General features: G+C 35.6%; 1 protein-coding gene and 1 long non-coding RNA gene across 2 annotated transcripts in view; both read left to right on the top strand.

The window, feature by feature from the left end:
• Positions 1 to 15,438, top strand: part of KCTD8 (potassium channel tetramerization domain containing 8) — a 203,702-nt gene that overhangs the window by 103,392 nt on the left and 84,872 nt on the right. The gene's annotated exons all lie outside the window — the stretch shown is intronic.
• Positions 3,927 to 10,554, top strand: LOC119876940. Its single transcript, XR_005368974.1, has 3 exons — positions 3,927 to 4,230; positions 6,488 to 6,631; positions 10,435 to 10,554. It is a non-coding gene; the product is annotated as an uncharacterized LOC119876940 (long non-coding RNA).

The following is a 15,438-nucleotide window of genomic DNA, read 5'->3' as shown; positions in this document are numbered from 1 at the left end:
ATTGTGCCACTCAACTGTACATTCCAGAAAGAACCTGCTGGTCATCTGCAAGTTGTCCGGTTGGTGGGCAATTCCTACTGTTAGTGCTTTTGGGATCCACAGTGGTTTTGACCAAGGCCATGCTTTTCCTGGGCAGCCCTTTTTCAGTGGCTGAGCATGTCAGGTGTTCGAGAGCCTGCCCAATTCTGAACAATGTGGGACTCCTATAATAGGAAGTCCTTGCTCCAGAACTTCCTACTGGGTTAGCCAAGACTTTGTCAGATCTTCACTGTTTTGAGCCTTTCTCTGCCCAGTCTTGTTTCTTTTCCTCCACCCAAATCCTTTATTTAACATTTTTCACATCTCTATCACAGTCTGAAGTCTTTCCTTACCCAGAGTTCCTTCCCCTTTTATCTTTTACTCATATTATCTCCAACAAATCTCCTGTGCTCCTAACTCTATCTCAAAAATGTTCATTCTACAATAGTTAAGGTGTGGAAATCAAAAGATGACAACAGATGCTCAAGCTGTTTCTGGATGATGATGGTGATGATGATGGTGGGTGATGCTGATGGTGATGATCGTGATGATGGTGATGATTATGCTGATGGTGATGGTGATGATGGTGATGACGATGGTGATGGTAATGGTGATAGTGTTGATGATGGTGATGGTGACAGTGATGATGGTGATGATGATGATACTGACTTTAGCATCACTTAAGTTTTTCTGTAGTCACAGCCAGAAATGCAGTTTATAAATGTGTAGTTTCTAGAACTGACAGTGTATCCAAAGAGATGGAATCTAAGGAAAAGAGAAAAAGTTAGAAAAACAAAAAAGGCTCAAGGGTAGTAAGAGGAGATCTGTGCCAGTGGAGAGAAGAGTTTCATTGAGGAAGAGGGAATCAATATTGTAAATGCTGCCAAGCTAACAAGGAGGGTGAATGCAGCAAAAAGGTCATGTTACCTGTTTGGTTTCTTTTTTTTTTTTGGTTTCTGAAATGTAATGATCTTTTTTTTTTTTTTTCGATTTTATTTATTCACGAGAGACCCAAAGAGAGAGAGGCAGAGACACAGGCAGAGGGAGAAGTGGACTCCCCACAAGGAGCCCAATGTGGGACTCCATCCCAGGACCCCGGGGTCACACCCTGAGCAGAAGGCAGACTCTCAACAACTGAGCCACCCAGGCCGCCGCCCCCGAAATGTAACTATTCTTAGTGTGAGCGTAGCTGGCTATGAGCAACAGGGACTGAGAGGGCTCACTAATCTAGAATCTTGGGTTTGAATGATCTCAAGATGTCTGTGGAACTATCCCTTCCCCTCTGAAGCAGTAGGTATATTTTTCTCATGAGTAATTTTGATAAGGAATTAGTGTAAGAATCCCAGCCAACTGTAGTTGAGACGCACATATTCGTTATTAGAATGACTACCATTGCTCACAAGAAGGTGTGAAGATCTGTGTCTACACATACACACACACACACACACACACACACGTGTAGCTTGCATTTGTCCTGGTGATTCTAGATAGTCTGGTTGAAGCAAATGAAACTAAGGACCGTGCTTCCTTAACTCGGTTTGCACCTATGTTTTCTAGAGTGTGGCTCTCAGATTGGGGTTACATATGCCATTATCGCAGTCATTCAAAACTGTGTTAAGAAAGGGGAAGTTAGAAAAATAGGGTTTTGACTAATGGCTTTACTTATCTAATATTTAGACCAAACAACTGTTGTTTTCTTTAGTGATTTTCACCGCTGACCCACAGACTTTACCGTGCAAAGTTGTGTGCTCATTTTTATGGAATACAATCATTTTAATTATGTTCTTAACTCTGTCCTTCTATGTTATTTGAAGCTAGACATGCTCATTAGGAAGGAATCGTATATTTCCAAGTAAAATTGAGCTATAATTCCTGTACCTGCTGGGTGTATTCAGAGAACAGGTCTCCAACTGTGATATTAATATTACATTATTTGTCATGAAAGAAACTTGCCGACTTATTTCAACTGAAAGGCCAAGATGATGCCCTACAGTGATAATAATGGCATTTATTTTTTGTATAAAAGTATTGATCTAATTATTTATTTAATGTTACCAGGATATACATATGGCTGCCTGCATTCCTATTAGCATGATTCTGGTTTATACATACAATATTAAGTTATATTTAAAATAATTTTTTAAATCTTATGATTGAAAAGGTTTATGCAAAATTCTTTTATTGATCACAAATGTCAGAATGTTGATAATGCTGATATATTTTTATATAATATAGTTTTCTCATTAATTCTACTAGGGACATCTACAAATGTCATGACATGAAATACTTATTGATGGTTTACCAGGTTTTACTGCTAACTAACCATGTTTAGTTGAAAAAAAAAAGCCACAAAACCTCAGGAATAATGCATTAAACAATGGGGAATTAATTTTGGCAAACAGAGGAATCTCTTCACAGAACTGCAATTGCAAGTTCAAATTTGAGGCTGGAGGTTGTGGCTATGTTCGAGTGTATTCTGGCTTTAGTTGCCACTGATGAGCACCTACAAAAAGTTGAGTCACTTGCATCTTTTTTGCTTTATTCAGCCATCATTTTGGTGCTGTCAATCTTTAAATTTAGCTAGCTTAGTAAGTTTTTGGTGGTATTTTTGGTTCATTTTTTTTCTTGATAATTAATTATATTGAACACTCTTTGTATGCTTATAGACCATTTGTGGGTTTTTTTTCCTTTTTTAATTTTGAAGTGTCCTTTCAGATTGTTTTCCATTTGGGGAGTGGGGTTATCTTTTAATTACTCACTTGAACAATGTTTTTATATTTTGTACAAATAGTTTTTCAGCTGATTATGAAACAATTGATTAATTTCTGAGGATTTGGCAGTTATCTGAAATATAATCTTTAATTTGATGTTGTGGTCAAGGGGCTTATTATATATGATTAAAATCCTTTCAAAGTCTTGATCTCTCTTGGTATATGTTCCTTCTCAATATTTTATCGTAGTGTTCTAAAGTTGTCAATTATTTGAAGTTGGTTGATAATGTGTTAAAATCTTGTATATTCATAGGGATTTTCTCCTTGTTTCATCAATTACTGAGAGAGGAATTTTAAATCCTTCAACTGTAATTGCAGAGCTGTCCATTTCTCACTTCAGTTGTGTCATTTTGTTTTATATATTTTGAAATCCACTATGAAGTGTGTATACATTTGGAATTATTATGTATTCCTGATAAATTGAACCTTCTATTGTTTGAATCATTTCTGTTTCAATTTTTGACAGTACTCCTTAACCAGAGGTCATTTTGATAACAGCCACTACAATTTTCTAAGGATTGGTGTTGTCAAGTACTATCTTTTGCTGTCTACTTTTAAGCCATCTCTGTGTTTATATTTATATTTAATCTGTAACTCTTAAAGATAGCATGTACTCAGGGCGCCTGGATGTTCAGTGGGTTAAGCTGCAGACTTTTGATTTCAGCTCAGGTCATGATCTCAGGGTCCTGTGATAGAGTCCTCTGTTGGGCTCCATGCTCAGTGGGGAGTCTGCTTGAGCCTTTTCTCCCCTCCCTCTGCCTCCCATTCCACCTCCACACTCACCGACCTTCTCTCTCTCTTTCTCTCATAAATAAATAAATAAACAGACAAATAAATAAATAATAAATATTTTAAAGAAAGATAGCATGTACTCAATTTTTGCTTTTTAAATCCACTTTGATAATTGGTCCTTTTAAATTAGGCATATTTATAGATGTATGATTAACATAATTATTGATATGGTTGTCAGCCTATTTTGCTAATTTTTTTTTTCTATTTGTGCCATTTAATCTTTGTTTCTTTGTCTCTTTTATCTTGCTCTTTCCTGAGTGGCTTGAAATACTTTATAATATCTATCCTATTGGTCATTTATTTATTTTTAATTTTTTGCTTTGCAGTTCTATAGATTTTTTAAAAATGAGTAGAATTATGTCTACCACCATAGTCAATATAACGGAATGTTCCATTAATACCCTGTATAGTCAACCAGTTTCCCACACTCAACCATTCATCTGTTCTCGATCTCTATATTTTTTTCTTTTTCAGAATATGACATAAAAGGAATCAGATAGTATATAGCCCTCTGGGTCCAACTCTTTCACTTGAAAAATGCATTTGCTGGTCATTCATATTGCTACATGTACTGATAATTCCTTTCTTTTTATTGCAAGAACTACTTCACTATATGGATGTGCCGGAGTTTTCTTTAGGCGCTCCTTAGGTAATGTACATTAGTTTGTTACCTACTTTTGGTGATTTTGAAAGAATAGGTTATAGATATTAATGTAGACACTATTATGTGAACATACATTTTTATTAAGAAATTGCAGGATATTTCTTTTAAATTTGACTTCTTATTTATATTATTTCACTCCTATTTGTAAATGTCATGTTTGAAGTGTTTGGAATGAAACTTTTATTTAATTTAAAAATTCCTATGCCATTATGTTTTGTAAATTTTCTAGGGCATTAATTATTCTGTGAAAATCCTGGCTCTGAGTGTTTGAGAGATCCAGTAAAACCACTGGACTATGGATCCTTCAGCTTCTGCAAATGAGCAAATAACACAAAGGCAAATTTGCCGAGATAGTAAGAGGCAATATATAAAATATATCAGAATGTTATAATCATAAGGGTGTCAGAGATTAGCGTTTGAGTTTCATCTCTACCTTTTACTAGCAGGGTGACCTTGGGGAGTCTACTTTATCTAAGTCTCCATTTGTTTATCTGTAAAATAGGGATAAAAATACAATCTATCAAAAGGATTTCCTGAAGGTTAAATAAGATAATGTTAGTTGAGTATTTAGGATAATGGTTGATATTCTATGTTTATCAGTCATCAGTAGTATTTAGTATTAATCATACTTTTTACATTATAGTATTTAAGGAACTCTAAATAATTAGTGTAAACACTTCATAATCATTTAACAATCTAATTATATTTGACGGAATATGAACATTTTATGACTCACTTGTTCTACCAAATGATGTTTAGCGTTTTCTCCAAGTGTATGATTCTCTATGAATTTTCTGTCATTGCCATAACAAATCATCACAGATTTAGTGGCTTGAATGACATGCATGGGTTGCATGGGTCAGAGGCCTACTAGGGGTTTCACAGGTCTCAAATCAAGATGTCAGCAGACCTGCATTCCTTCCTGGAGGCGCTAAGAGGGAAGCAATTTCCTGCTTATCGAGGTTGGTGGCAGAAATGAGTTCCGTGCTGGCTGTAAACCGAGGGTCGTTCCTAGCCAGAGGCCACCAGCTTCCCGTGGCTTGCAGCACCATCCTTGGTACTTAAAGCCAGCAGCAGTGGCATGAGTGCTTCTCTCGCTGCATCTCCCTGACCCACTCTTTTTCTACTGTCTTTTAGTTTCAGAACTGGTTTGATTAGATTGGGCCCACCCAGGTCATCCAGAATAATCTCTACATCTTTATTCAGCATAATTACATCTGTAAAGTTCTGTGCCATTGGAGGTAACATATTCCCAGGTTCTAAGAGTTAGGTCTAGGGCTTTATTTTTTAATTTTTATTTTTAACTTTTTGCAGATGTGGGGAGAGGGAAGCCTTATTCTGTCTACCACAGATTCTAAGAATTGCATACAGGACATAACAACTCAAAGATGTCAGAGTTTGCCTTTTCAAATCCATGACATCTTCGAATCCATGCTAACCAATGCCCTATGTTCTATTAGACAGGAACCAATGATTTTCTGCTCTTTATGAAATCAAAGGTTGGCTGAGCAGTTGCTGCTGTATAGTAATAGGTGGAGAGAGAAAGGACCAAATTTGGGATGAACTAACAAAATAAAAAGGAAAAATAATATGTAAGGGATGCCAAAGCATTTGATTCTTTTTGTGATCTTGTTGTTTTACCTACTTCATCTTTCTTTTCCTTTTTGTAAACTTTGAGCAAATGCTTTCTCTCTCTCTCTCTATCTCTCTCTCTCAAACACATACACTTTTTGAGTTGATCCAGTTGTTACCCCGATGAAATAATGGTACTTTCAAAATAGTCTTTTTAATTGCCAGCAAAATGGATATTTTGTTGTTTCCGAAAACTCTGGTGGAATAATCTTTAGTTTCCATTTTAAAATTTATTTTTCAAGTTAAGGGATCTTTTGTCTATAAATCCAATGTAAATCCCCAAATTTCTTCTTACATATTAACCAATATTGTATTTCCTTTTTCCTCAATAAATAAGGCATGAGTTATAGTTACATATTTTGAGTTTTTAAGAAGTGCCTTTTGAAATTTTTAAAGAAAGCAACCGTATCATAACGAATCATCACTTTGTTAATTATAAATTCCCATATCATATTTGGTCTTACTACAACTCTGCTAGGTAAATTGGACAGGTAATATCTTGGAGTTAAAGTCAGTGAGGCTTAGTACCACCCAGAATAAACTCTAGGTTTATCTGTTTAACTACAGCTTCTTGATTTTAACCAGTGTTTTTCTTTTCTCCAAAATCTAGATTCCCCTGCTAGGCAAGATTGTTGAAAAATAGAAAAAGAAATCCCTCGTTTTCTCCTTTAAATTCAGAATGTACTCTCCTGTTTAAAAAAGGCCCCAACTAGTAGTTCTTGCTCTATTTTGTTTTCTTGTGAGTATATATAAGGTAAGGGACTTATATATAAATATAAGACATATATATATATATATATATATATATATAAATTTTTTTAAAGATTTATTATTTATTTATTTATGTATTTATTTATGATAGGCAGAGAAAGAGAGAGAGAGGCAGAGATACAGGCAGAGGGAGAAGCAGGCTCCCTGCGGGGAGCCCGATGCGGGACTCGATCCTGGGACCCCAGTATCACACCCTGGGCTGAAGGCGGTGCTAAACCGCTGAGCGACCTGGGCTGCCCCTCTTCAATCATTTTTAAACATAAAAGGATTCTCTGAATAGAGATTTATTATATAGCTATTTTATTTTATTCTACATTTCTTTTGCTTACAAAATGGACAATTTTATTCTTTTTTCCTTTTTTTTTTTTTAACAACACGTTCATCAATTCTTTTTATATCTCCCATTAAAGGTATGTAGTATTCTCCAAAAAGATGTCACACATTTATTGTTTGGAATATTTTAATTTCATGATATTATGACTGTTTATAAATTATATTCTGTTATCTCTACGGAGAAAAAGTTAGTGATTTTTGCACTTTTATCTTCTTCCTCGCCATCTGAGTGAGCTTTTTGTCTTTAGTTTTTCAGTTGATACTTTGCAAAAGAGTCATACTTTCTCTTTTAATTATAGCTCCTATTTATGTTTCATGGTTTTTGTTGTTTTATGAACCAGAGATAGCAGCAATTTTTGGTTTTTGATTTGGGTGCCTTCAATGGAGGCATAAAAAAATGTTATGTATTTGAGAATGACATGCTTCATGACTTCTTCGTGGTGCCCCAGTCACTAGAAGAGTGCCCGGCACATAGTAGACACCCAGTGTATCCAGTGTCGTCTGAAAACTCTATAGTGGTTTACTGGAATAAAAAGTACATCTCTCTGAAGAGTGCTAAGTTCAATATGCTACAAGTAGTAACTTATTGATTCCATTCTATAAATTCCGTCCTCATTTCTATCTTCTTAATTGACAATAATTTGGTAGTGGTATCTACGGTTACATTTTGTTCAATTTTTCTCATACTTTTTGTAGTCTTTACACCTTTATTTTAATGATACCTTTTTAGTGTATAATGGGTCATGAATATTATATCATTCTATGAATATTAATTTTTAGATATATATACAATGATCTACCCTCTTTTCCTTACTTTCTTTGGCAACCAGCAATATGGCCATTATCCCTTTTTACATTTGGATTTGCCTTATGTTTTTGCCTTTAATTTTTGAACTTTTTCTGTCAAAAGAGTGTTCATGTTCATATTATCAACCCCATTCTCCTCAATACATCAGTCACAACCTTAGCTCAGCTGCTGTATCATCTTATCCCTATGTTCTAATCTGTTACATGTTACTGGATATAATGATCACTTAATAAAATGTGTGAAGATGAATGATGGGGTCAGTTAGGAGCAGTCAGCAGGACATTCCTTGAAGGACTATCAGATACTGTTGCTAAGTAATCAAGGAAGACTTAACTGTTTTCTTTTTTTAAGGATTTTATTTATTTGTTTATGAGAAAGAGAGAGAGAGAGAGAGATGGGCAGAGACATAGGCAGAGGGAGAAGCAGGCAGGGAGCCTGATGGCAGACTCGATCCTGGAACCCTGGGATCACACCCTGAGCCAAAGGCCCACGCTCAACCGCTGAGCCACCCAGGCATCCCAACTTGACCTTAATTTTATCTGCCCATATGCTCAGCTCTGCCATAGCCAAGTGTGAATCACCTGGAAGTTGTGGATAAAACATACTACTTGGGAAGTATTGATTTATATCTTTAAGACAGCAGTCAGGATTTCATCCAGAACATCTCCAATAAAAATCTTATTTGGTTTGTTGGTGACTTACATAAACACGTGATATTCTCTATACGGCCTGCTATTCTATGTAATCGGAGACAGTAATATTGGTTATTGTCCTCACATCTTTTCCAGTCTCTGTATTCGTTCTTTTATATTTATCTTCATTATCAATGAAGAGATAGAGTGTTTGCCAAGGTCTAATAAAGTAACTGTATATTCGTTGAGGTATCCATTCCACTGTTTCCTTATAGGTAAAATGAGAAAGCTCCAAATTGAGTGGGTTGTTTGAGCCATTTAAAAATGAAAAAGTAATGGCACTGCTCTCTATTCAGTCTGGACAATTGTGCTGATCATTGAGAATATAGCAGGTGTATTGAAATGAAATGGTCACTGCCTTTGGCCTCAGTGTTCCCAGGGGGCATTTGACAATGTCTAAAGATATTTTTGCTTGTCTCAACCGGGGAAGTGCAAAAACAATATAGGGGACAAAGGCCAGGGATGGTGGTGGACATCCTATGGTTCACAGCACAGTATACGACGACAGAGGATTATCCAACCTTAAATGTCAGTGGTGCTGCAGTTGAGAATCCCTGCTCTATCACATAAAACAAAAGACATTTTTGAAAGAGTGACATGAATATGGAACATGTGTGATAACTGGTGCTATAAAAATAGAATCATTCATGATGAAATTAGTATGATGAATTTGTCTTTTTGTAACTATTGAGTTTTGTGTGTGTGTGTGTGTGTGTGTTTTAAGAGAAAGACTAATACAGTGAGAACCTACTCCCCTTTCATTTATACTTGTCTTGCCTGTTTCATTAATGGTAAAAGCAAATGAGATAATGTGAGAAACCGAAAGTGCTTTGTAAGAAGTGAAATAGTACATCAATGTAAAGTAGAATTGCAAATGAAGGCATTCAAGTCAATAACCATTTATTGAGCACTTATGCTGTATGATTCTACGGGGAATAAAAGTGTTGAGTGATATTCCATTCTCTTCTGTGTTGATAGATTGAAATTTGTAGACTGGGGATTAATACTTTTTAGAAGTGGAATATTTGGTTTGAAACAATGTGTTAAGACCTTCGTATGACAGCCGTGTGGGACAGCTAAGCCCGAAGACCCGGGCCCATGTTTCTCTCATCTTCCCTGGAACAGAGCACATCCCCTGTCATGCGTTAGCCATATAGTGAAATTCTTAATAGGTTGTGATTGGAAAAGAAAAATCAACAGCTAAGAAGATCAGTTAGAAAAAAAATTAGCTGAGCAACTCCAGTTCCTTCCTGGTAACCAAGAGCACTGAAATGTAGACGATGGGTGACTTAGTGAAGGTTCTGGAGCCAGAAAATAAGAGAATGATCAGTGAAATTTAGGTCTTCTGACTCCTTTCTTCTCGCATATTGCACTAAGCTTTATGCCCGCTAAAAGGTGATGATCTGAGAGAAATTGCTTCTGTGCTTTAATTGAGGGTATCTATTAGTTTCTGTGGAGCCACCATATAATAACTCCTAATCGTGGGTCCCCTTTTTCAGGTCTTTCAAAAATTGGTCCAAGAATGTAGCTGTGTGTGTGGACTCTTGTAGGATTGCACAATTCTCCTTCCATATGTACATTATACACACGTATCTAGAGTGTGTCATATGCGTATCTGTCTTACACGTCATGTAGACCCACATCACATACAATTTCTGTAAATTGCTACGGCCCAAATCAACAAAGAATATTGGCAGTGAATTTTCTACTCAAAAATGGCAGTTTTTCTTCCAGACTGATTTGCAGTCAAATGCTCTACTCCTGAGCTCTAGCCCTTTTGTAGGTTGATTTGAATTCACTTTGTGTCACATTCATTATATCAAGAACAATATAATTATCCCATCACTGAGACCTTACCATGATCTGTTTTCTCTCACTGATAGCAAATCATTTTCTCGATGCTTTATAAAAAATAAAGGATATTATTTTGAATGCATCTATTTTTTTTTCTAGGAAGGAAAGAAGACGGAATGCATCTATTTTTTTTGAAAGAAAATGATTTTACAATACTATGACTATTAAAGTGTGTAGGTACTTTTACTCCTATCATCATTGAATTAAAATATCCTCAACACTGAGTGTGTCTGTCTGTATGTAATTAATACATTTGTCCTCGTTTTTTTTTTTTTTTTAATTTGCATTATTAGAGGCTGTAAAGTTCAGGATATGTACTTAGGGCCCGACAATTAGAGCTGTTTTTTCCTTCAGAAATTTGCCCAACTGAGAAGAAGCAGATAGCTTCAACAATGTTATTTTCTTATATGTTTTATTTTCTCACAGACTTTCTTTAGAAGTTATGCGAAGCTGTCATGCCTTCTTAGTTTACAAAGTACCTGGAATTATGGATAAATTTCTCCATTGATGAAAGCTGTTTGACATGTGTAGTCCACAAAAAGTAGAAGTTTCCTTGTCTTATCATGAAGCATCTCTTAGGCCTTAATGACATGTGAGGAGGATGTGGTTGGGGGATGTGTCACAGTGTGGCATGCCTCTTCTGTGCTCTAAGAGGATATACTTGTGCCAAACCCCTCCCTTCTCTCGTTCAAATGGGAAAGGGTTCAAAACTCCGAATTAGCATCATGAACACATTGTCTTCATCATCACAGTCGTCATCATCATCATCATCATCATCATCACGGCTGACTCCAGCATAGATTGAGTCCTACATTTACTTGTACCATGTGTCTTGCACATACAACCTCATTTAATTTTCATGGCAACCTTTCTGTAGCCACTTTCAGACCTAATATATAGACTTATTCACTGAGGCTCAAAAAAAGGTAATTTTACTCAAGGTCACACCTCCAGTAACTATCAAGACTCTGACTTATAGCCATTTCTTTCTGATTTTATAAATACATTTTTATTCACATAGTAAGTAAAGTTCAAGTTTTATGTAAATGTATAAACCACCCTCTGCCACCTTTAAGGATGAAGTTTGATATACATCTCTCCACAGTTGTCCTTATGCATAAATACTTGTTTCTACACACATACATTGTAAACTGATTATTCTTTTATTTGTTGTTAGTATTTTATATATGCAGTAATGTTTATGGAAAGACCAACAGGCTCGTTCAATGAATGCTCCCAGCAATGATCATTGGTTGGCCATGCACCAGCTGGGACCAGGATTTTCCTCCTCTCCCAACAAAGGGTGCTGTGTAGGATCTTAACTTTCCCCAAAACCTCCAGTTGGCAAGCAGTTCGCACCCTCCACGCCCCCATTACTAACTTATGTCTTGGTTCAGACTATTTTTCCAGATTCAAGAAACTTTTTCCCTAATTTTGAGGTCATTTTCACACCCAGCTCCCATAAAATGAGAGCACCAGGGTGGTGGGTCACTTTCCTTTCTTGTGACACAGACCCACGCGTGCCCAGCTGTGCTTAGTCCGAGCATGCTTTCTGTGGAATTTCAAGAAAACTGGGGATGCAAATCTGTGATTTCCCCAATCAGAGCAAGGTGGCACTTTACATGTGTGTCCCCAAAAACTGTACATCAATGATATCAAATGTGGGGTGAGCTCCACTAGTTTGCGAATGTCAAAAGCATTGAACTAAGCACACCAACAGAGGGAGTATTAAGGCAGGGAAAGTTAAAGCAAATCATGATTGATGTAATGGTGATATGGTCATGTGACCTGTGGTTTAGAGATACCTTGAAGCAGGTGAGTCATTTGGCCACGGTAGGGCACCTATAATCTTAAATGAAATTGGTCTCTAATTTGGTACTTGTAACTTGAAGCACCAGTAGTTGCTGGGTCATAGTAAACTCCTCAATGAAAATACGTTTTCTCTTACTTGTTAATCCTTAGCAATGAGTTGATTTGTAAAATGATTTAACATTCATAAAACTGCCATTTATTTGTTCCATCTGTAAGTCAGACTCTGTCTAGAAGAATGGCATATATTATTCATTATTGCATTTAACCACAAAATTATTGCATGTCTACAGTTTACCAGGCACTTGCTTAAGTAAAGGACGTATAATATCCTAGTAAGAAACTCAGATCAATAAATACACTTAAGACAAGGAATCAGGATGGGCACAGGATGCTTTGGGAAGAATATTTAACTTCTTATCTGAAGACTAAATCAGGAGTTGGCCAAGGAGACACTTGAGGGAAGAAACTTCAAATACAGAAAGCATTTGAAAAGACCTGGAAAGTAGACTTATCGCAGTTAGAGAAATAAAGGTGGCTCCACCTTCATGAAACAGAATTAGAGAGGAAGAAGTCATGAGAAATAAGGCTGAAGTAAGTCAGTCGGAGAAGGACAAACATTATATGTTCTCATTCATTTGGGGAATATAAATAATAGTGAAAGGGAAAATAAGGGAAGGGAGAAGAAATGTGTGGGAAATATCAGAAAGGGAGACAGAACGTAAAGACTGCTAACTCTGGGAAACGAACTAGGGGTGGTAGAAGGGGAGGAGGGCAGGGGGTGGGAGTGAATGGGTGACGGGCACTGGGTGTTATTCTGTATGTTAGTAAATTGAACACCAATAAAAAAAAAAAAAAAAAAAAAAAAAAAGAAATAAGGCTGAAGAAATAAACCTGAAGCCAGATGACAAATGATCACGTAGAAAATGGTAACCAATTTGCCAAATTAAAATGGAGTCATAGAAGAAAGGAAATTTGACAAATTCAAGAGATAACAGAAAGCTGAATGGACAGGATTTAGTGATTGATGGAATATGGCAGGTCATATTGGAGGGTTAATGATGTCAACTCAAAGTCGAAAGTGGGCATGCGGTGGGATAGAGGTCTCGTTCATAAAGAAAGGCAAGTTAGACAATACAGGTTGCTTGAGGTCAGTGAGGGGAGACACAGAGGTCATGAATTCTGTTCTGGAAATGTGAGTTCAAATGCTTTTACAAGTAGATGCATCTGGTTGTAGTCGGATATATTAGACTGGAATTCCAGAAGATCTGGGTAGGTGACTTAGATATGTAATCATCAGAATGTAGCTGAAAGATGAAGCAGGCTGATAAAAAATGGACGGGAAATTGGTAAGAAAAAAATGTAGTGTCATGGAAGCAAAGTAATAGCTTTTATTTTCTTGTATAAATAATATATGTTTCTCATAATCTGATCCAAGCAGCAAAATGTTCATTAAATAAAAACCTAATCCTGTTTCCTTCACCAACGCCATCTCAATCCTCAGAAGTCATTAGTAACACTTTGATATGCATTACATCAGCCATTGCCTATGTATATATAAATACACACATTTCTATGTATATTTATGCATATTTACACACTGGGGACCATATTCCATATTCTGCAACTTATTTGTTTTATTTATTAGATTGTGGATATATATACTTCACTATGAGTACATAGGGATCGAAACTATACTTTTTAATGGATGCACCTTATTCCATTTTATGAATATATCATGAGTAAATCATTTAAATTTATATTTAAATGCTCAATATAGAAATAATTCAAGGACATTGTGAAAAAAGTAATAAAAATAAAATTAAAAACTTAAAATCTTTCTTCTCCAGAGACAACCACTATTAGCCTTTTCACTTTTTAGGAGATACGGAGATTAAGTTTTTAAATATTATCCTTAAAATTTTATTACATAATTCACCAACTTTGTATCTGTGTTAACTCCCCACCTATAAAAGATGAAATATTTAGAGAATTTATGCAACTTCTCATTTCCCGTGCCCCCATAGCCAAATGTGGGCACTTTGTTAATCATTTTAACTTCTCTAAGATTTGCTTATTTATTTATTTGATTATAATCTCTATTTCTTGAGGTAGTTATCACTTTTAATATTATCTAGTTTTCCTCTGGGTTTAAAAAAATGGAAATAAGATACTTAGCATCTGTCCATGTTTCTTCCATTTCTCAAAAATTTTAGGGAGAAATTATGTTGGTATATTGTTAAGGCTTAGAACTTTGGCATTCTCTCCTGTCAATATAAATGCTAAAGGGAATTTTTTTCTATAGCTAAATACTAAAAAATGTTTAACTATTATAAAAGATGTAACATATAAGATTATATAAACATTATGTGTCATAGAATCAAAACGTGGGATTGGACCCATCAAGATGTAAGGTTATGCTATTTAAACTCTTGTTTCTAGCTTCCTTCTCATCTTCTTCATAAGAATATTTATGTATTCCATACTGTTCCCCTTGGGGGGTTGCTGGGGGGGATTTTCTTTTATTTCCTGGGAAATATCTTTGAGTAATTTCTTTAATAAGTAAATATGCATAGTAAAGTTTATGAGTTACTCTTTTATGAAGAAGTGTGTATTTTACTCTCACAGTTCATTTATAACATATTTGAACTCTAAGTTCAAAACATTTTTTCTCAAACTTAGGGATTGTTGTAGAGTTCAATGTTGCTGAAGAAAAGTCTGATGTCTTTCTGAGCGCCAATACTTTGAAATCAACATAATTTAACATAATTACTTTGTTTGGTTTCTTTCTTTCTGGATGATTTTAGGATTTTCTCTTTTACTTTGATGTTCTAAAATTTTACTGTTTTGGTTCTTTTCATCAATCTCGTTCAGCAATTAGAACATCAAATAAGGCAAATCAGTGTCTATTTTCCTTCTTAGCACTCCTTTCAGAAATGCACTGGACTTTTCTGATTTAGTTTTCTTGGACCTTAATTTTAATTATCTCTGTTTCTTTTTTGCCTGAATTCTTTCAGATTTCCTTTACTTTCAGATAACTTACTCTTTTGGGATAACTTCTTCTAGTATATGTGCTGCCGAAGCGAGCACAGGGATAACTTCTTCTAGACATACACCTGAACTATGTTCATTTTTACCATCCAATTCAACTTTTTATTTCCACGTTGGTTTTTTAAATTTATAATTAATGTTTCAAATAGATGCAATTTACACTAAATCTTTATAAGGACAATTAAAATTATCTTTAAGATTTCTTTTGTTCTCTAAATGATTTCTGATCTTCCAGGGTCTGGC

Source organism: Canis lupus, chromosome 13 (assembly GCF_011100685.1).
Source record: "Canis lupus familiaris isolate Mischka breed German Shepherd chromosome 13, alternate assembly UU_Cfam_GSD_1.0, whole genome shotgun sequence".
Taxonomy (NCBI): Eukaryota; Metazoa; Chordata; class Mammalia; order Carnivora; family Canidae; genus Canis; species Canis lupus.
The sequence above is the reverse complement of the archived record's forward strand: the minus strand, read 5'-3'. Positions and strand labels throughout refer to the sequence as shown.